The sequence below is a fragment of the Canis lupus genome, chromosome 16 (assembly GCF_011100685.1).
Source record: "Canis lupus familiaris isolate Mischka breed German Shepherd chromosome 16, alternate assembly UU_Cfam_GSD_1.0, whole genome shotgun sequence".
Taxonomy (NCBI): domain Eukaryota; kingdom Metazoa; phylum Chordata; class Mammalia; order Carnivora; family Canidae; genus Canis; species Canis lupus.
Genome location: NC_049237.1, coordinates 2539636 through 2560611, shown reverse-complemented (window position 1 = coordinate 2560611; position 20976 = coordinate 2539636). Strand labels below are relative to the sequence as shown.

General features: G+C 38.1%; 1 protein-coding gene across 1 annotated transcript in view; it reads left to right on the top strand.

Moving 5' to 3' along the window:
- CNTNAP2 (contactin associated protein 2) overlaps nucleotides 1-20976 on the top strand; it is a 2034882-nt gene that overhangs the window by 1370381 nt on the left and 643525 nt on the right. The window lies entirely within an intron of this gene.

Below are 20976 nucleotides of genomic sequence, written 5' to 3'. Positions count from 1 at the left end.
AGTAGTTGCTTCGGTCAAAAGTGTATCAGAGCCACTTGTGAACTTTCAACCACTACCGTCTGAGTTCTTCAGTTGTCCTTAACGTACAACTGAAAGCATTCTTAAGGCTGCCCGAGATAAATGGCATGTAGAAGAGCAGTAAAATTTAGAGTTCTTTATTATCTATAGGCACTTAATAGTATCTGTTTGCTCAAGAAGTTCGACCTAATTTTTTTTCGTGATAGCTTACTTTTAGCAATGCCTCAGGATGTATGTGTGTGCATGCGTGTGTGTGTGGTTCGGAGTGTAGAAAAATAAAGAATTTCCAAAGGTTGCCCTCAAAATATCTTTTCCAAGAGATCCATATGCTTTGGAGTTCTTGGCAGCAAATTCAGGATGTTGACGGAAAACGAAATCCCTCAGTCTATAGTATAACAGAGTAGAAATAGAGGATGTGCTCTGAAAGAAACAAATGTTCACACTTTTCAGCCTTGCCACTCTTCAGGTAAGTGACTTTGGTGGAGTTAATTGAACTCTTAAGCCTTAATATCCAGGTGTTTGTTTGTTTTTTTTTTTTCATTCAAATAGGCATCATAATGCCTACTATAGGTGAGTGAGAATTTCCTGGGGTCATGTGCTAATGCTTACTATAGGCTTTGATGCACTTAACTTCATACATAGCAAATAGTGTATTGATTATTTTTAATAATAAGCAACTTTAGAAGTGGCATCATGCTCCATCACAGACCGGTGGGCTATTTGCTGCCCAAAATCAGTATTGGATTGAAGGCAATATTGTGGGGAGTACTTACAAAGAAGAGTTAGATAAAACAATATGATATTTTAAAGATTTGATTTGATTTGGTTTTTTTTTGGGGGGGGGGTTAATGTGCAAAGCCTTGTGGTGAAATTATAGACAAGTGTAACCAGTGGAATCTAAGAAAGTAAAATCTGTGGTTGTGGACATGATTGTTTCAGACAATTGGTGATTCTGCTGTTTGAAGAAAGGAGGTGATTGTGGCTGAGGTGTTGAGGTAGTGCTTAGAGGCAGAAAGACAATTTGAGGATGTCGAAAGAGGGTAAGCAGAAGTCTAGAAGACAGAATATGGATGACCCTTTAGGTCATGGTCAGAAGTAGCTCAGCAAAAGCTGAGTTCAGTAAGAACAGTAAGGAATAAGGTTGGAAAGTACATGGAGAAACTGGGGCCAGGGAGGGAGTGGGACTTGAGGGGGGGTGCATGAACTAAGTGTTCTGCTGTGGAACTGGGATTTTTTTTTTCCCCTGAAGGCTGGTGCTTCTCAGACTTCAGCAGGCATTGAAATAACCTGGGACATTAATAACACACAGATTGCTGAGCCCCATTCCACAGGTTTCTGATTCACTGGGTCTGAGGTGGGGCTCCAGAATTTTCATATGTAATGAGTCCAATGGGCTGAATTGTGTCCTTCCAAAATGTGGGTGATGAAATCCTAACCCCAAATGTGACTGAATTTCAGACAGAGCTTTTAGTAGGTAATTAAGGTTAAACAAGTTCATAAAGCTGGTGAGATTGGCGGCCTTATAAAAAGAGGGAAAGCCAGTTCTTTCTCTCTACCACATGAGGACACAGTGAGAAGGCAGCCATCTGCAAGCCAGGATGAGAGCCCTCACCAGAAACCCAATTGGCTGACAATGTGATTGCGAACTTCCAGCCTCCAGAACCATGAGAAAACAAATGTGTGTTGCAAGCTCCCCAGCTGCGGTATTTTGTTTAAAGCCTGAGTGAACTAATAACATGAGTTCCCAGGCAATGACAGCATTGCTGGTGTAGAGACCACTCTTTGAAAACCACTGCTGTGGGCCATGGGAAACCTTCCAAGTCCCTACGGCCCACCTGTTCTTCCATGTGTTTGCACTTATATAGCCTCTTTTTTTACTGGATCTTGTTTTCGATGCATGGAAAAGCCAACCAAGGATCAAAGAAAATCCAGGGCACTGGGTATAATTAGTGACTTCCTCGGCACTGAGTTTCACAAGTGAATGCTCCTTATTGAGGTGCATTCCAAAGATCTCAATTTGTCTTCAATCTTCAGGGTGTGGACGAGGGTGAGGGTGAGAGCAACCTGCTGACCAGAATAGTAGCTGATACCATCAGCTTTATCTTCTTACATGCTTCTCTTCAACTCCAAAGTCAACTGCCACTTTTGAAATTTTGCTCTAGTGGTTCCAAAACACAATATGACTTTTAAATAAGTTCAGTTCACAGTTTGGGCACTGTGAGAATTAGGTCAGAAGTAAGAGAACGAGTCTGCCTCTAGTGCTCCTGGCCTTGCTCTCCATTCCTTCTCTCTTCCCTCTGTCTCTTCCCCACAAACCCCTCAGAAGCCTATGTTCCTTTTCAAAACCGGCGGTTCCTAAAACATCAAGAAAAAGAAGATAAACTTGTTTTTAAACAGTATTTTTGTATATTTTCTAGTAATAAGCTAAACATACTTCTTGTCAACCTCCAGATGCCTTTTCAGGGGGAATAAATACTAAATTGAACTCTAGAATTAATTGTTCATCTGCACATTCGCAGATTATTTTCTTGTGATTCGACATTTGTAGACGATTATTGTACTTAATAGTTTATACTTTGAAAATAAGTTTATCATATGCTGCTTGCCTAAATGTGCATATACATGAATACAAATTTCACTCACCAAAGATTAATGCTTAATAAACTATTGCTGATTGGAATGAAATGAAAATACATAATTTTAAGTATTACCTCATTCTACCTTCAGGCAATTGTTTTAAACAATAGCGTGCGTCAGAATGCTCAGGTTTGTCAAAATGCTGATTCCTGGGCCACACTCCCATTTGATAGAACTTGGTTGGGGCCCAGGAATGTTTGCTCTTAAAAAAACCATCCATTTGTAGTTCTGTGAACCATACACTAAGAAACGCCATTTCTAATTTACAGTGTGAAGATCTCTCATGGTAGACTTTAAGGTTTCAATATTCTTTTTTTTTTAATTTTTTTTTTTATTTATTTATGATAGAGAGAGAGAGAGAGGCAGAGACACAGGAGGAGGGAGAAGCAGGCTCCATGCACCAGGAGCCAGACGTGGGATTCGATCCCGGGTCTCCAGGATCGCGCCCTGGGCTAAAGGCAGGCGCCAAACCGCTGCGCCACCCAGGGATCCCAGGTTTCAATATTCCATTTTAGAGAAGATTAAAGGAAATATTAGAACTTGTCTGGCCAATTAAAAGAAAACAGCATACATAATTACCTACTCCTTCAGCTAAACTAGATTGGCATTGTATATTTATTAATCCTTTCATAGACCAGTCTCTAAATATTCTACAGTGAATTTCAGCCTTCCCTTCTGAGTCATTCTTCATACTCCCAATTTCTGTTTCCCAGGGTAGTTAGATCTATAGAACAGCTGAAGCAAAGAAAGGGAGTAGTTGGTGTAGCGAGTGTTTCTGTATGATTGTGTTCTGTGTATGTCCAAAGAAGAAAGAATACAATTTAATAAAAATCTTTAATTTGCTGTTTTAAGGAGCAAATGTTTGCTGTAATTGGGTTCTTTTTTTTTCCTCCTTCCTGATAACAGTCAATTTTAAATATCCATTTACCCGTTCTTAACTAAGACTGAATTATATTGGAACTTCTGTAGTAGTACTTGTGACATCTGTTTGAATACAAAGTATATTCATTATAGTCATGGCAATTAAAATGAATATCAAATGAGTTTGTAATAGCTATGCACTTAAAATGTTATTCTTTATTTTAAGAGCCTTACCCTCAAGAGTTCATTTGGGGCTCTATAGTTTCTAATGATACTTAGGATAAAGAGTTGATTTTGTATGCATATGGACCTCATTTTTATTTTGATAAATGTTTGGTTGTACCATACCATTAGCCAACAAATGTAGAATTGCTCATTATTGGTTTCTCACAAATTTACAAGGGCAGTAATATATTTCTTGCAATGTTATCTCTTCTTTTATTACCGCAAAATTTTAAAAATGGAATCAATTTTAAAGTAATAATTTTGCCATTCTTTATGGTCATATCTATTCTTGCCATGTTACTATTAATTCAGCTATTCTTAATCAGCTTTGTAAAGGACATAGAAACAAGACAAATAAGGTTATTTTATTCCATAGAGGAGCCTGTTTGTAGGGAGGCCTACCAATTTGGGGATGAACAAATTCTACCTACACAAAGAAAACCATTAATGGGTATCCAAAACCAAAGGATGTTAACATGTTTTATATTTATATCCCCAGAACTGCAAATGTTGTAATATATGAACTTATGAAAGACAGAAACCATTAAACAATGAAATCTACTTCTGAAATAAATATCTTAAGAACCTGAATTTGTTAAGTTAGATATCAAGAGAAAGTTTCATTAGGTTATACTTAAGAAATGCCTCAGTCAACAATCCTAATACCTTTAAATAATATATTTTCCTATATTTGGACACAACCTATTAGCCTGCTTTTTTTTTATAAGCTTGCTTTATAGTGCTTATTTGTTTACCTTAAATCCACTAGAATCATATATTTATATTACAAAACATTATACTTTCTAATTAAGATTTTTTTGTTGAAATATTCCTTACATCTATAAAGATGTATTTAACTATAGAGGTGTAAAGTTGATATGGTTCTTGTTGTTCTGACTATATTTAGTGTTGTTTTCATTGGTTTCCAGTGCTTCGTTTCCTTTAATTTCTCAATATAGTCTTATTCTCATAAGTCATAGTTTTATTGTTTCTTTCATTGGAAGAAGCAATATAAATTATCCGTCCTTTTGGGTAGTTTACTATTAGATTTTATATCTATTGAAAAGGAATTATGTTCACAATTTTTGCCTGTAAAGTAAGCTGTGTAAAATTCAATATACTTTGATGATACTAAACTGTGATTTAGTGGCATCCAAAAGACAAGAAAACATGACTCTTGTATTATAAGTTATATAACCTATTTTTAGAAAAAAACTTTTAAACTTTGGGGAAGTTATTAAAAAAGTGAATTTTCTAAGTTGGCATTATGCATAAGAAAGCATCATGTTTAACTCTTGAAACAACATAGATAAAAACATTGCTTGATGGCACCTAAAGATTAGCATTTTCATTGTGTCTGGTCAGTATGTTAATCAAAAGATTAATCATTTATCTAATTAATTATTGTGTTAAATGATTGTACTAACACTGGAGGATGCAGTTAAGTGGGACAAATAACTAAGAGATAAAATTAGGGGATCAAATCTAGTTATATTCCACCCCCAACCAACTAGACTCTCTGTAGAGGACACTGTGGTGAAAAGGGACAGAACGGTCACAGGGAAAATAGAGGCTATTTCAGCAGTATGTATAGGAATTGATGAAAGCCTCAACTGGAACAATGAATGAGGTTATCAATCAGTCTACAAATATTTATTGTTTCTTGTGTATCAGGAATCATTACATGTAAGCTGACATGTGGATTCATCAGTTAACTAAGAAAAAAAATGGCAAGGGGAATTCTAGGTTAGAGATGTCAGAATGTGCACTCATTGTGAGATGAAGGTCAGAGAACATGAACTTGGGAGGAAAGGAGAAAGATCAGAACGGTTAGAATAGATACACTGAAGGTGAGAGAGAAAGAGGAAGGAGATGAAGGAGAGTCTGCAGGACTGTAAGGATTTCACTCAGAGGCAAGCAGGATGGCTTTAAGTGGGGGATTCCAGCTGTCGGGTGGAGAACAACATTCAGGAAGCATGGGTTTGCAGGAAGAGAATATCCCACACAGTGACACTGAAGTATGGGTGACACTGGATGTCAGAGAGGCTCCCTGGGCCCTGAGAGGGAAAACTCTCCTTGAAGTGTAGGTAGGAGAATCAGCACAAGCCATGATTGCTTATCTACAGAGTAATGTTAGGAGAAGGGAAAGTGCGATCTTCCCTTGTGCCCAGGAGTAAAGATAAAGTGGATGACTACGAGTAATTGTAATGCCCTCATCAATGACTCCAAGAGATCCCAGGAAGAGCAGGGAAAGAACATTGAAGGAAAGAAAACACTAATTTGAAAAGGTAATCCACTTGAAGAAGTGGATTCAGCTAACAGGACTCCAAGTGATGATCAGAGCAATAGGAAGAGAGGCAAACTAGGAAATCCTAACAATGAGGAAACTAAAGCAAAGGAGTGTTTAACGATAAGCAAATAGAAAGAAAGAGAAAGAAGAAAAAGAAGAAAGAAAGAAAAGAAAAAAAGAAAGAAAAGAACAAGCACCAGAAAAGAAAGAAAAAAGAAAAGTACCCAAGAAACGAAGAAAGAAAGAACGAAGAAAGAAAGAAAAACAGAAAGAAATAAATAGACGGAAAGAAGAAATCGAGAGAATTCAAAGCGAATCCTTCCGGTGCAGTCAAGGCCTCCGCCTAGAACATGAAAAGGAAGGAAGAAAGTAAAAACAAAACCAAAAAAAAAATGAAGGTGTGGTCAGTCATGAGACAGCATACCAAGCCAAGCCTTGGCTTTGGCTATTTGGAGGCTGCTGGAGTTTCCTGTCAGTGGGGTCTGGTGGTTAGAGCCACTAAAGAATGAATAGAAAAAGGAACAGCAAGCGAAGGTCTTCAAGAACTTCCATAGTAACGGGGGATGGCTCAATACAGAATTGCTGCTTAATCAGAAGACAAGCTGCAGCAAGGGTTTGGGAATTTTTTGTATTTTAAAAAATGAGGGAGTTATGAGTAAGTTTATAAATGGAGGAGGCAGTGGAGAGGAAGAGGCTAAAGATGTAGAAGAGGAATGAAGGAACCCCAGGAGTGACAAAAGAATATGGAATTTGCCTTGGCAGGGGAAAAAAAAATGAAAATCTGCTCTGAGAAAAGAGATAAAGGAAAGAATAGAGATTTTCATTAAATTCTATTGACCAACACCGGTCTTGACATTTTATCTCCTTTAACTCTCAGAGTTATGTGAACTAGATTTTATATATGTCCAGTTTGCAAAATAGGGCTTAGGGAGGTGAATAAACTCACTAAAGGTCACAGTAGCTGGAAGTGAGGCAGCAGGGTTCAAATGCAAATCTATCTTCTCACAAGACTTGCCTTCTGACTCTCTGAGGAGAGCATGAACATATGGAAAGGTCAGTGCCCCCCACTCCCCGCAAAGTGAGGTTAGAGTGACCCCCCCCAGCAGGATCTACACCCATCCCATCTCTTCCTCCACTATGAAAGAACGTTTTCCTTCATGCCATTTACTTTCTGTCTCTGATTAGAAATGCTCTTTGCCAAGTGACCTTTGGTCAAGACCAATATTTTTGATTAATAAATTAATCTTAAGGGCAAATTTGCTGAGGACAGCTTGACTGACCTCTACTAAAAGTACTGCATTTCAAGGTGCCAACTTTTTGAGCTTTGAGGTGTGACTTTGAAGAACATTGACCTTCTAGAACTTAATGAAGACTTTTTATTTCTGCCATTTTATTTTCTGAGTGCCTTTTTTTTTGATGACTGAAATAAGAATGGAGGGAGGCTTTGAAGTAATCCTATAACACACTGTGAAGTTTGGAAACTGTCTTCTCATATAATTAAATCATAAATATTTTTTGTTCGTGTGTCATCTTTGAAATTATCCACAACAATGACATAAGATGAAGATAAACCTAATTGATTGTGTAAATTATGTTTGAAAGTACCTCTCTCCTCAACAGGATACTGGAAAAGAAAAAGAGAATTTTACTATAAAAATCCCTTGCAAATCTCTAGAGCTTTATTAAGAAACATTCAGCAAAGATTTGTTAAATAGATAAGACTCTGCTAGGTGCTGTGAGAATGAAGGAGAGCAAAGAATAGTTCTTAAATAGCATTTGCCTCAAATTTTAGAAACATTTTTTTGTAATGAGAATAAAGTCATTTTGTATATGATATAAACACAGAAGGAGTCTTACTGGGATATCTTGGATAAAAGATTGAATATACAGAGAACTCAAAACAATTTCTAAATAAATTGATATGTGTATTTTATACTGGGGAGAAGGTCAGGAGTTGTTTGGAGAAGCCTAGGAGAGAGGGATTTTGAGTTCCATGGTCCAGTGTACCAGTCCAGGTTCAACCAGAGAAATAAAACCAGTAAGAATATATGTATTTATAAATTTATTACAAGGAATTGGCTTATGCAGTAGTGGGACCTGGCATTGCAAGTCCAACATGAGGGCAGACTGGAACTCTGAGGAATGAGAAGAAAGCTGCTGCCCACAGGTAGAATTTCTTCTTCAAGGAAGACCATGGCCTTTCATCCTTTCTTTCAGCTGATTGAATCAGGTCTGTCCAGTTTACGATCACCTACTCTCTCTTACTTAAAGTCAGTGGATAATGAACTTCACGACATCTACAGAATACCTGCACAGCAACACCTTGATTCGTGTTCATGCGATGACCGGGCACTGCAACCCAGGTCAGTTTGCACATTAAACTGATCATCGTAGTCAGCAAAGATTTTTTTTTTTTAAGTGAACAACTGAGAAACCCATTTCTAGAGTAGCAATAATTTATTCCCTCAATTGTGGAACATACAGCTCTCTCTGTCAACGTAGACAGGTCAGATCGACCTGTTAGCAGTGTTGGGAAACCTTTCATTCTCCTGTCTCTCCATTTATGATGAGGGCACACATGTCAAATTGACAAATAAATATCATTTCATATGGTAATAGCAGTGGTGATTTGAAGGAGTCAAGTACATCAACTTAAGAAGTCAAAACCAAAGGTTTTCCTTTTCCCTGTGTTGTCTCAAAAAAGAATTGTGGATGCCTTTATTCCATATTTTAACCAAGGTAGCCTGTGTCCACCAGGGATCTGGCAATATTAACTCATTGTTGGCTCAGAGCTCTACCTAAAGGAAAGCATCTCCATTGATCCAAATGAGCGTACTTCATATACATAACCTTAGGAAAGCTGCAGAATAGTTCCCTGACTCCATCCACATTATTTTGCAGTGTTTCTCTGGGTTTGCTTTTATAATTGAATCAAATCCCACTGCCATGCAAACTAACAGCAATGTTACGGAAGCTCAGAGAAAGTTGAAAGAACTCACTTTTTTAAAAGAATGGATAAGAATGAGATAATACACCAGTTTTATTTCAAAGGCCATATTCTCAAGTTTTGTTATTTCCCACCAGTGAATGACAGAACTTCTCTAAAATAATAAGTCTCCAAAAAGGCAGCTGGATTCTATTATCTGTTTGCCTATGATTTACCAAAACCACTTTTTATAGGACAGTGATTAATGTCGCAGAGTGTTAGTCAAATAGAAATGCCATAGCTATTTTGACCTTCACTCGGTATCTTAAATTCTCTTAAAGAACTCTTTTTTTTCCCTATTGGTACTGAATTTGAAATTCAGGCTTACTGTATTGTCCTCTTTAGTCTTAGACAAATAATATTTTTTTTGACAAATAATATTTTAAACCTCTAAATTAAATTATGATGAAAGGAGGAGAAATGACATTAGTGTTTATTAATTGCTTACCACAGACATTTATATAGATTGGCTCATTATATCTATCCCCCAAACTTTGTAAATTATATATTATTATTTCCATTTTATACCTGAAGAAACATATGACTTTGGGAGGGTTAATTCACGAAAGGTAAACAGTAAAAATGGTGCTTAGAGTCCAAACCAAGATTAAGATCTAGGCTCATGTGCCTCTAGACTCGTATATATTTTCTAACAATATGTTAAAAAAAAAAAAAAGGAAGGGAGGGAGGAGATGGTAGAGAGAGGAAGAGAGAAGGAAAGAGAACAAAACAAAGTGGGGTCACCTAATAAGCTAATTGGGGAAATTAAATTTTTTTCCTAAAGTGTAAAATTAGGATGTGCTTTTAGCACAATTAAAACAGAAGAATGAAGCACTTTGTTAAGCAAGAAGCCAAAAGGGACTTTTATGAGATCTTGCAACTGCTTCATTTTGAAATTCTACCTTTCCCCCACCCCCAACATCTTCGATTTGGCCCTGACAAGTATATTAAAAATATGGTTTAGATGACAATTTGTTTGGAACCATATTGAAAAACATTTGATGTGAAAGAAATAGGAACATGCCTCTCTTTCTATAGAGCAACTTGACTTTCATGTTTTAATATCAAGGTATTTCAAACAGAACAGGTGAATTGTATATTGATGAAATAGAAAAATGTTGCAAAAGGTTATCCACTCTTCAGACGAGATATGAAAACAGAATGTTGACGTTTTCTTTTTCTTTTCAGAAGAAACTCACACACTTGAGCCTAACACACATGCCATGCCCAACGCTGCATTCTTACCTTATGAATTTGCTGTTGACAGATTGCTCAGAGTTCCTGTTAGAATGGGGAAGGGCAGAGATGACCAGGCTGCCTGTGGGTGGGCAGTGCCTGAAGGGTGGCCCTAGGACACTGACATGGAAATAAAAGTCAGCCAACAGAGACAGAAATCTATTCTCTTTCAACAGGGAATTGTTTTCTGTCAAAAGAATAAAATAACTCTCAGTCCAGGCTCATAAGTGGGAGGGAGAATGGACAAGGGGAGGTGGCTCGTGCTGGGTAATAGGAGGAAGGGGTCTCAGTATGCAGGCAGTGGAGGCAAGAGCCCGGGGCAGAAGGACGAAGCCAGAAGGAATATGGAGAAGTAACTAGACCAGAACAGCCCACTCTGCATTCTGTCCAGCCAGACTGTGGATTATATTTAGTGTCTCGTGGTTTTTACAAAATCGTATTGATCTAGTTAGACCCAATGTTAAAATCAATTTTCTTTCTTCTTAGAAGGCAGCCATGTAAAGGTCTCCAGAAACCAAAATTCTTTTATTTTGTTCCATTGCAAAACATCAAGATGGTAAGCTGATGAAAGCAACAAAATTTCTTAGGATCAATGCTATGAGATTGGCAAATCTATTAAACGAAGCTTGGGAAGCCCAGGTGGCTCAGTGGTTTAGCACCGCCTTCGGCCCAGGGTGTGATCCTGGAGACCCAGGATCGAGTCCCACGTCAGGCTCCCTGCATGGAGCCTGCTTCTCCCTCTGCCTGTGTCTCTGCCTCTCTCTCTCTCTCTCTGTCTCCCATGAATAAATAAATAAAATCTTTAAAAATAAATAAATAAACGAAGCTTAATATATAATCATGGATAGAAGTTTCAGCTCTGCTAACCACAGTTATGAGTTTACATGAAGAGAACCGGTGAAATAACTCATAAATTTTAGTTTAAAAATAGGAAGTATTAATGAAATAAAGCCCACCAAAGCAGAGGACAAGTGTGTACTTCCTAAATGAACAATCACTACCCACAGGTCTCGTAGACTTTCAGAGATGACCTGAATTCTGGAATCACTAGATGCATACTATCCAAACTCATAAAAAGCAACAAAAACATGAATCAATATAGTAGATTATTTTAATATAAATACTTGGCATTGAAATGTTATAACGTTTAAGATTAGAGTGTAACTAATATCTAAAAGCATATCTGAACATGATAATGAAGTTACAAGATATTCAACGGCAGTGACTTCTTTCCTCCTTCCATACCTGGAGATGTTATTCTTCTTCCTTCTAGTCTTACAGTAGATATTGTTCAGTTTAGGAAAAGGATCCACCTTCACTATTTATACGTGTACATGTATTTTTTTCACCTGATGGGGTATATACCCGTGCATCTCTGTGATAATCTAAGGTATCTCTATGTGTTCTAAATACCACACACACACACACACACACACACACACACACACACCCTACCTGGTTCCAGAAATAACTTGGTCAAGCAGAATTCCTCCATGAAACTGATTAGTTCTGATAGACTTCTTGAAAGTAACAATTCATAGAGCTTATTTGAAATGCAAAGAAATCGAACTACTTATATGGAGTAGGTATTTGCTACTGAAGTTGAACACCATCATTTGTGGGGAAAATAATCTGACTGGAAATAGCTAAAAATTGGCTATCATTTACTACATTGTTAACTACAAGTGAATTTCAGCTCAAAAGTGACAAAAGTGGAAAAAATTAAAAGTAAATGTAACTTGATACCATACAGTTGGCGCCAGAGTATTTTACCAAGAACAGATAGATACATATTCAGTGGAGAGGGGTCAGCTTTGGTCAAATATGAGAAATAAAGATCTAAAGTAATACAGACTAAATATGAATTTAAAAAAATTAATCTGGAGTAAGAATAGCCCAGAAATATATAACCAGTTTTGTTTGTTTTTTTTTTAAAGAAGTGATTTTCTGCTACCACTAAGGATTGCTGTTATCCTGTTTTGAGCATCACCTCAAGACAGGGACAATCTAACCCAGGAGAAATGTATAAAATATGTATAGGCATGGTTCAGAGAAATTTTTAAAAAGCATAAGTGATCTGAGGAGGAGAAATACAATTGGGATTATATATGTAGGAGAAAGGTCTATTAAAAAAATAAGTCCTTGAGAAAATAAAAATAATGCTGAACTGCCTTGAAAATTTCATTTTTAATAAGAAAGTAGAAAGACAAAGACATTGGGCTTCACTTATATTAGAAAGGATTTAGTGGAGATTTTATCTGAAGCAACTTCTTAGGATAGCGTAGATGAAATGCTTGTCTATGCGTAGAAGTTTCAGATAGGAAAAGAAACGTAGCTTGCATCAAATTCCAGTAGCTGGAATTACATCATGTGGAGAAGCCTCGAAGGCTGTCTCTCAAGATATCTGACATTACCTTAATGAGTTTTCTATGATTCGAAGTCAGATTCTTTTGATAGAACTTGATTTATCAGCACACTCTAGTTGGATCTCAAATATAATCAGAGTCTGCGAGATTGAGATCCACCATCAAAATGCCACTATATATTAATTTAAAATGAGAAGAATAACTGCTGAAGGGATAGGATGGTCTGGCCAGCACCTTCTATGCAGGCAGGGTACACAGAGAGACAAAGATAAGCCAGGATGCCAACGTATCAATTTGTAATGAAAAATGGAATGCTGGAGGGACTGGACGCTTTTGTTCTCTACCCTGCCAAATCGCTCCCTGTAGGGCTACCATCTGGGGATTCAAATTAGAATCAGATGTTTTCTTGTGCATGGACTTGGACCACGAGGAATGCATTAGGTTTTGAGAGAAGGACTAGGCTCTCTTTGGACCATGGAACCCTTTCTCTGAGGCTGCAGTTATGCAAAGTCTGTCTCGTTCACTGCCCTCTTACCTCCACATGGGCTGTCTGTCTAGATTCCTTCAACTCTATTATTATTTAGCTCTATTAATATGTTCAATCAGATTACAGTGAAGTCCTGGTGACATAGTGGTAATTTTGTTCCAGTCCTTGCTTTGCATTGATATTTTGATTCAACTAGCAGAAGATGATCTTATCTTTAAGACTCTTCAGGGACGTTCTCAAGACCCCATACCTGACAACCAAAACCAGAGATGATTTCTTAAAGTTCCTTCCAGTCCTCTATTTTTTTTTTGGGGGGGGGGGGGGAATGTTTCTTGTGCTGTATTATCGCACACAGATAACCAAATTTCCTTTTGGAAAGACAAAGGAAAGGAAAGTTGGGTGGATTTAGAAGACGTGGCCTACGTATAAGAAAATCCTTAGTGTTTTTCTAGTTCTGAGAGGAAAATCATCATCGTTTTGATTGAGATGTTTGCATTCATTGCCCGGAAACTTGGTTTTGGCTCCCCATGGGGATCAAATGGAATATGCAGATAAAGTACTTTACTTCTTAGTAGCTTTTATAGATATTTTGATCATTTTCATCATACTAGAGCTTCCAATTTGGAACTGACTGTGAAGATGAAGAAGCTCTTGCTCAGCAAAAAAGTCTTAATGTTCAACCATCTACTCCCTGGAAGCTTTTGTGATAGCACACACTACCACGATGGAGAAACCATTGAGGTGAATGAGCCTTATGACTTATCCATGTGTTACTGCTGAAAATAAAAGGCAGGCCATGTATGGTCTGTATGGAACTCCACTGGAAAGCTATCATATGATAATACAAAGCAAGATAAGGTGGAAGAAATATAAATGGGACTGACTGGAGAGTAATACAATTAATTTATAGCCAGACATATTAAATTTGTTTAAGATTGACAGCAGATTTACCCCTGGGAAGGAGAAGGAGAGAAGGGAATGGATTTTATTTTAAAGAGCTCCTGAAACCTACTAGGATGTGCCTAATGAGGTGATGTAATATAAAACATCACTTGATGTGAAATTTGCATAATGCCTTTTTTCCCTAAGAGATTGCTTTGAAAGAATAACAAAGAAACTGAAATGAGGTGGAAAACAAAATAACAAAACACAAATATTTTCTCAGTGTTTGCAAATATTAAAAATAATTTCCCATCTTCTGATTCATTTGTTCTCCTGAGAGCCCACCTGGATGTCCTCAGAATGTAAAATGATACTTTAATTAATACGTTGGGATTTAGATTTCTCTATAACTATGCCACTTGTATAAAAAAAAATGTTCATGTCTGGTTATGAGCCAAGCAAGGCAGTGGTCGTGTGAATTATGCCATGTTGTGCAGGACCAGACAAATACCTATACACACCTTTGATTTATGCACAAAAGTTGTAAATCAGCCAGCCCTTATCACAGTGGTCCAAAGAAGTCTGTCTTTTGCAGTTTATTCCCTCTGCTTTGCACCTTTTTTTTCTTTTAATAGAGAACCCTCTCTACCTGGAGGTGCCTATTTTCTGGCCAACTCTGCTTCTCAAACTAGAAAACAATTTTAATGCTCTCATGTTTAGGCTACACTGTTATCCCAGCGCCATGTTTCTCCTCCCATTGCTGCTCCCTTCACAATTTCATAGGAGACCTAGCGCTCATATTGCCTTGCTTTGAAATCTTCCCTACAGAGATGGCAAAGACTCCACCACATTTTACATTTGTTGCTTAATTAAATTTTAGCATAAAATTTCCAGCCCCTGCATCACCTTGTACATATTGTTTTATGCATTTAAAACCCTTCATATTTGGGATCCCTGGGTGGCTCAGCAGTTGAGCACCTGCCTTTGGCCCAGGGCGTGATCCTAGAGTCCCAGGATTGAGTCCCACATTGGGCTCCCTGCATGGAGCCTGCTTCTCCCTCTGCCTGTGTTTCTGCCTCTCTCTGTGTGTCTCTTATGAATAAATAAATAAAATATTTAAAAAACCCTTCATATTTAATTTTGAAATTACTTTCCATTCCTTCATCTAGTCATTCATTCTCTGAACCGGTGCTTGTTGGCCATCTATTCTCTTTAAGCTACTAAACTAATTATTTTTTTAAGTTTTTTCTAGGTTCAGATAATTATTATTATTATTTTTAAGACTTTATTTATTCATGAGAGATAGAGGTAGAGACACAGGCTGAGAGAGAAGCAGGCTCCATGCAGGGAGCCTGACGTGGGACTTGATCCTGGGTCTCCAGGACCAGGCCCTGGGCTGAAGGCAGCGCTAAACCACTGAGCCACCGGGGCTGCCCTACTAAGCTAATTATTGTGGCTGGTTAAGAAATGAAGAAGACTGTTTTCCTAAGGGAGGGATCTCCTATTGGGGCTATATTTTGTTTGTTTGTTTTTCTTTCCTTTTTAAAGATTTTATTTATTTATTTATTTATTTATTTATTTATTTATTTAAGAGAGAGCAGGGCAGAGGCAGAGAGAGAAGCAGACTCCCCACGAAGCAGAGAGCCCTGACTCAGAAACTTGATCCCAGGGCCCCGGGATCCTGACCTGAGCTGAAAGCAAATGCTTAATAAACAACTGAGCCATTCAAGTGCCCCATATTGAAGCTGTTTTAAACAACTTCCTTCTAAAGAGAAGTAGGAAGGTGGGAGACAGGTGAGCCTCTGAAATCACACTGCACACAATACTGGCCCTAAAGGCAGAGTTGACTAAAGTCATTATTAAAGGATGTGTGGGACAGATGGGACCTGGCGCACTCTTCCCTGTCAGCGTCCTCCTGCCCTCAACCCAGCCACCCAACACACATTTTAAAAGGTAAGCTCTTATATCCAGCCACCTGTCGTCAAGGGATTGTTTTCCTGGTTGTGGTTGTTATAAACCTATTATAAACCAGTTTCCTGAAGATGATGGTGTCTATCCTGTGCTGCTTTCCTGTGCCAGGCCCTGCCCTGCCCTCCCAGCCATATTCTAGAGGTAAGGCACCTCCTAACCCAGCCCCAGACTTCCCTAGCTTCAGCGTCTCCCTTCCTTTGTCTCAAGGACCCAAATGGGTTTATTGCACATTTGATGTCATCTTTAGAGAATATACTGTCATTTTCTTTCTATAACCCCTCTTTTCTAACATCCTTGCATTTTAACTCTCAGCTGTATATTTTTGTTTCTGGAGACAGAATTTTGGCCAAAGATATGTCTAACCCCTTTTAGTAAAGGTCAGCTGCCCACTCTGAGGCACAATACACTGGCTAAGGCAGCTCCCTGAGTGCTTCAGTAGAACTTAGTGGTAGTGTGGGCTTTGGAGAAAGTTCCTCTGCTCTGACCTTCCAAATTCAAGGGCTTTCTCTGTGATTGCTTCTCAGTATAAATACCCTCCAGTCTACCGGTCTGCGCCATGACAGAGCACTACCCTAGTGGAAAGTTTGACTTCTATGTCAGTCACCAAAGCCATCTGCCCTTCATATATCTGACACTAATAAAAATAGCAAACGCTAAGTGGTCCAACACCCTAGACTCTCAGGAGATGCGTCTTTGTCTTGGCATTCTTGTAGGCTTGCAAGAAAGGCCAATCCTTTCTTAGAAGATTCAATACCAGTGTATAATTCTCAGATGGTACAAATATTAGTCAAATATGCAACAGCCCCAATGTGATTTATGTAACATAAATGCAACATCAGACACTTTACCCAGTAAGTGCCCTCCCCTCTTTAAAGACCCTTTGTCTTTTATAAACCATATTCCAGATTCTGCATCTATGCCACAGCCTACAGGACACCATCCCACTGTTGTCAGGAGTCATTTAGTCCACTGATGGGATGGCACAGTCCCTACATCTGCTCCTGAATCAAGGAGCTGATTAACGGTGCATCACAGCTCTTGGCAAGACTCAGAATAGGAAATAAAATTAAGGTGTAGGGGTTAGGCAGGAAATTCAGATAAAACTACTTGGGAAATGTAGCTAAGCAAGATATAATTATCTAACTTATAATTAGCCCAGAACATCAGGCCTACCATCCCTAAAGGCTTCTTTTTTGCAAAGAGACAAGTGATACCATCAAGTAGCAGATGGTACCCTTGTATGAGTGCGGGTGAATAATGGATACTTCTTACCTTAAGAGTGTAGCCTGCTCAGAATTTGGTTATAGGAATTCCTATTGGCGTTAGCTCATTAGCTTAATAGTTCATTATTTCTGTTTTTCATTGCTTTGGGCTAGTGCAGTTACTACATTAAAAAAAAAAAAAAGAGTTCTGGAAAATTTCAGTAACATCTCTGGGCCTGAAGGCCTCTATCATTCAATCACCTAGAACACCTAGCAAATCAACACAATCAAATTAAAATTTTTATTAATGTATCCAAAGCCAAGGAAGTCAACTGATTCCAACATGACTCCAACAATTTGTGATACATTCTCATTTTATTCCTTAAAAATTCTATGGTGTATTTTTTTTAGAAAAGAGAAAACTATTCAGGTCGAGCGTGTGGGTTTTGCCCCACTAAGTACACCTGCGGCAAAAGACCTTGCATGTGGCCCTGGAAGTAGCACTGTTATTGCAGCATTGTGAGAAAAAAAAATAAGAAAAAGAAAAGCCAAACAAAGCCCTCTTGGTTCAAAGAATGCTCTGTGGAAGAGGGAAACCCGGGACCAGAGAAGGGGTCTGTGGCTTCTGTTTACCGAAAGATGGGTTCAATGAGATGAGAGGTCTAGTTTTTTCTTTCCCTTGGTCTATAATAAGCCTACTTAGGTTGCTGATGGAGCCTGGCCAAGAACATGCTGCCTGTAGGAACTGGCTTTCAGTTGTGTGTCCCTCCTGAAGTGTTAATCCCGGAGCTACCATTTTGTACACTGCTCGTAATTTACAGCCACAAAAAAAAAAAAAAAAAAAAAAAAAAAAGTATAGTTTTTAAAACCCTTTATTTCTAAATGTGGACTTGTTCACTTATTTACTCATCCATTCTCCCTATGATGCACCAATTCTTCATACCAACATTTCCTGAATACCTACTCCACAGAAGTCACTTTGCTAAGTTCTATAGAGAATGAAAGTGGAGTCCAATGTTCTGTGTAGCAGAATCTGTTAAATCACTGAGATATTAAGAGAATACTAAGCTAACATATATTTATCATTTTATTTAGGGAGTGGAAATGTATAGGAGTGAAATAATTTAAAACAGGAGAGTTTTCATGTAATCATATATATAAAAATATAGAACTTCTATATAAGCACATATGCATATATATAATTTTATAAGGAGAAGTAGTAAACATGATTTCCCATTATTATTTCTTTAATGGTAACAAATAAAACCTCGTAATGCTTATAAATGACTTGGAAAATATTCATTTGTAAACCAATCAAGTAGGGTAATTATTCATTTTTTGGAATACAAGGAAAACAGTGATAACAAAGCTACCTTAAGCTTTAGATCGGGGCTTCCTAGCCTGTTTTTGGATCAAGAATGTTAGGCTCCGTAAGAATAGAGATGTTGCCTTTCTAGTCATCACTGTATTACTGGCTTGTAGAACTATGTCCAGCACATAGTCATCCACATTATTAAAATAAAGAGTAGTTGAAGGGTTGAAGCATAGAAAAAACTTTTTCGATAATCTGAGAAGACAAATTAAACATCTTCATGGGGAAATGATGTGGGTTCACACATACCATTTTTGTGTATATCTCAGAGAAGCACTAGACTCTCCTCATGCTCACCCACAGCTGTGAGGTTAAGAATCTCAGCCTTGGCTGAAGAAAAAAATAGACATGATATGATATGTGCAAAAGGGCATCACCCCAAAGCAGAGAGTACAGCTGCTGTCATGAGCCCCGCCAATCCCTGAAATGCACATGTGATACTCAGAGGTATTATTGTCCACAACAGATCTGACATGAAAGAACTTCGTTGTTGTTTTTTTTTTTTTTAATCAGTTGTAACTGATACTCCAAACTTCTCCAAATTTGGAGTAGGGGGAGCAGAGGATCCCTGTCTTGAAGGGCTGGAGGCCAGGTGATGAATGATGTCTAACCTTGTCTTGGATTATGTCATTTTTGGACCTTCCGTGATACCCTAGGGACAAAACTTCTCTCCTGAAGTATCATTTTGCTCCTTCATAGGATTAAAATCATTTAAATAATGGAAAATATTGAAATTATTCCTATACCCACCACTGCAATTTATGTGCCTATGAATGTGTTCTCCCACCGAATTCATTTGTTGGAGCCCTGACCCCAAGCACTCCAGAATGTGACTGCATTTGGAGATCAGGCCATTAAAGAGGTAATTTAAGTTAAAATGAGCCTGTTAGGACAGGCTCTGATCCAATCTGACTGGTGTCCTTATAAGAAGAATCAATTAGGACACACAGAGAGACACCAGCAATGTGCACAGAATGTGCACAGGAGAACACATGAAGACACAGCAAGAAGAAGGCCATTCACAAGCCAAGGAGAAGGCCTCAGAAAAAACACAGAACCACCAGGTCCTGGTCTTGGACTTCTAGCCTCTAGAACTCTGAGAAAATTTCTATCACTGAGCCTCTAGAACTCTGAGAAAATAGATTTCTATCACTGAAGGGATCCAGTCTGTGGAATTTGAGTATGGAAGCCCTAGCAAATGAATATACCCTCTTTCCCCTGGTGGATCAATGTGCTAACTACAAAAAAACAAGAGTAAGAGTCATCATCTTACTCCAAATTGTAGGATTTCAGGGTGCGGTAACTGGGACTCCACCCACAGGAGCAGTGCCTTTGACAGTACTGTAGATAATATGATATTATTGTTACATTTTCTTTCCACGCACAAAGGAGAGAGGAAAATAGTGTTGTATAATATTGACTCTTTGCCAGGCAACTTCATGTTGTCTTTTGTTGTTTTATTTATTTATTTTTAAGATTTTATTTATCTATCTGAGAGAGAGAGCAGGGGGAGGGGCAATGGGAGACGGAGAGAGAGAGAGAATATCAAATAGACTCCTTGCAGAGTGTGGAGCCTGATGCAGGAGCTCAATCCTAAGCCCTGAGATCATGACTTGAGCCGAAGTCAGACACTTAACCGACTGAGCCACCCCAGCACCCCTGTTACCTGTTTTATTGTTCAAAGAATGTTAGGAGGTAGATATTATAAGTCATATTATATGGATGAGAAAAATGAAGGTTCTGATGGGTTTGAACATGTAAGTGGTGCCCCTCAGCCCCTCACCAGCAGAGCCGGCACGCACATCCACATCCGGATGCTGGAACCTACACTTTCTTCTGGATGCCCTACTGATACGCTGAGTTACCATGTTCTAAACTCATCACACCTAAGACGCCTGCTTGTCAGAGGAGGGTTAGAGTGGTGGTTGTTACGTAGCTTCAGTGTATGAAGTGATGACGTTGGAATCGTAAAAGCAGGTCTTCTCTTTTCTATCTTTGATGAAACCAAAAATTTAACATTTTAATTTTTTCTTTCTTGCTGAGAAATATTCCCAGCAATTCATGTGAAAAGAAAGAAATGTGGTATCAGGACCCCAGTGCTTTCTGTTCTTGAATTTGTATTAAAAGGTCAGAGAAGACGTAGTCAGGACTAATCAATGAAATTGTTCGTCTTGCCCCTAAGAATTAAAAGGGGATCAGTTCAGAAAAGTCAGTAGAGCACAGGATAATTTTGGATAATGAAAAGATAAAGGTTTAGTTTATTTCATCACTTTCATGTTTATATTTTACATAATTATCAATTACAATGAGAATATTATGAAACAATTTACCATATTCTCTGAGAACAAAAATTGCCTGTCTATAGAAGTCAAACCTAATGGATTTTATACAAGTTCCTTACAATATTTTTTATTAGTAAATATATCAAAGATACCCAGAAATC